The sequence below is a fragment of the Monodelphis domestica genome, chromosome 6, assembly GCF_027887165.1.
Source record: "Monodelphis domestica isolate mMonDom1 chromosome 6, mMonDom1.pri, whole genome shotgun sequence".
Classification (NCBI taxonomy): domain Eukaryota; kingdom Metazoa; phylum Chordata; class Mammalia; order Didelphimorphia; family Didelphidae; genus Monodelphis; species Monodelphis domestica.
Window position 1 is genome coordinate 19,416,586 of NC_077232.1, and position 2,238 is coordinate 19,418,823.

The following is a 2,238-nucleotide window of genomic DNA, read 5'->3' on the forward strand; positions in this document are numbered from 1 at the left end:
CACTCTCTGACATCCAGTGACTGACTAATAAAGCTATTCCAGATCTGCTCAAAGGTCCTCACAGCCACTGACTTCACTTCTGTTGTACTGTATCCAGGAAGGACCCTGGGTCTCTAGATAGGTCCTTGCTGTGAGTGTCCCATTGTTTCAAGGTAAGATGCTTCTACATTTTCTATAAGCATTGACCATCAGAGAAAAATGTCACTCTCCTCAGGGACAACTGGACATGCTTCAGGGTAGAAGAGGGGATAGAAGATTCTCACTCAAAGAATCCTATTATTTCCTTCCCAAGCCAGGTTTATTTTGACTCACTTCAGTTCACAATCTTGATCCTCAGGTCTGGCCCATGAAAGTGCCTCCTTACCTTCAGTTCCCTCAAGTCCATGAAATCATTCATTCATTAGCTGATGAAACATTTTAAAATAAATGTCAAAAGAAGCAGCTGTTGTTCAGTTGTGTCCCACTCTCTGTGAACCCTTGGACCATGGTACACCAGTAATGTTCATGAGTTTTATTGGTGAGGGTACAGGAGTGGTTTGCCATTTCCTTCTGCAATGGATCAAGGTAGATAGAAATTAAGAGATTTGACCAAGTTCAAACAGCTAGTAAGTGTCTGAGGTCAGATTTGAATTCAGGTCTTCCTGAATCTCGGCCCAGAACTCTATCTACTGATCCACTTAGCTGCCTCCAGGACTAACAGAGGTTAAATGACTTGCCAAAGGTCACTCAACTAGTACATGTCTTGGGCCAGATTCTAATTCAGGTCTTCCTCACTCCAGGTCCAGTAATTTATGCACTGGATCATCTAGGTGCCTCAGAAGAGCCAATGGTTCATTGTAAATAATGTTAGACTGAGACTTGAGAAGGTTCAAATCCCACCTCAAATACTAGCTGTGTGACAGATAAGTCATTTCATCTCTCCAGTTTCAGCATCCTCATAAATAAAGCATACTCCAGACAGCATCTTAATTACCTTTCCCCTAGACTACTGAAGTGGACTCTTAATTGGCCTCCCTGCCTCAAGTATGTCTTCACTCCAACCTTTTCTGTATACCACTGGCAATGTAATTTTCCTTAGCACAGATTTGCCATGGCATTGTCCCATTCAGTCAACTTTAATGGTTTTCTTTTGCCTCTAGTATCAAATATTTAAAGCCCTTCATAACCTGGCTCCAGCCTAGCTTTCTAGCCTTGTTATACACATTGGTCTCCTTTCCACATTCTACAACCAGTCAAACTGACCTTCTCTCTCTTCTTCCCAAGCAGCATCTCCTTTGCAGTCTCCATGTTTTTGCATTGGCCATTCCCTCATGCCCAATATTCATTCTTTCTTCCTCTCTGATTCAAGGAGATCCTCTCTTTCTTCAAAACTCTTCTCTTGAACCACTTTCAATAGAGAACCTTTCCAGCATAGTTCCCCTCATCCCTCTATATTTCACATTGGTTTTCCCCATCAACTTCTGAAAATTCCACGTCCTTCATTCATTTCTTCTCAGACACTTTTTCTACTCTACCTCCTCACTACAATTATCTTCAGATCTTTCTATTTCTTCTTTTATAATGTTTCCTCATATGCTAATTCCATAGCTTTTACTATATAACCCTCTTCAGCTTTTTTTTCTAAATGCTGCCAACCCATTTCCTTATTCCTACCCTTCAAGAAAAAATTTCCTTCATGGAAGTATATCTGTGTTTGTTGTAAGGGATTTAAGCAGGAAATACTACAAACCAGGAAGTCTTACAAGGGAGAAACAGGAAGTCTTGGAGAGAAGAGAGATTCCAGGAGATTGGGGAGGAGAAACTGTTGCTTTTCCCTAACAGTCAGGACAGCATAGAGGGTTTTTCAGTCTAGTTATTCTGCGGTGGACCCAGAGAGCCAGTGATTCCTTCTCCTGTGGGCTTTCTTAAGATTCTGCCTATCTCTGCTGCTGTGAGGAGTGAATGGTCAACAGAACTGCTGCTGGTGACTTCCTACTGAGACTGCTGCTTAAGCCAAAGAGGACTCCAGTTGTGTGAGGTCTACTTTGGCCTTGTTCTTGATCTTACCAAACCCTCCCCAATATTAATTAATAATTTAAGGAGTTAGTGTAGAATAGTTATATGGTGTTATATGGGTTTAATCTCTGATTTGGGGTTTACAGTTAGTTATTCCCTTATCCCCTGGGGTCTTTCTTCAACATCAATGCCCTTCCTCTCCAATATTCTTTCCATTTCTTTAGGTGATGCCTCAAATAGGCC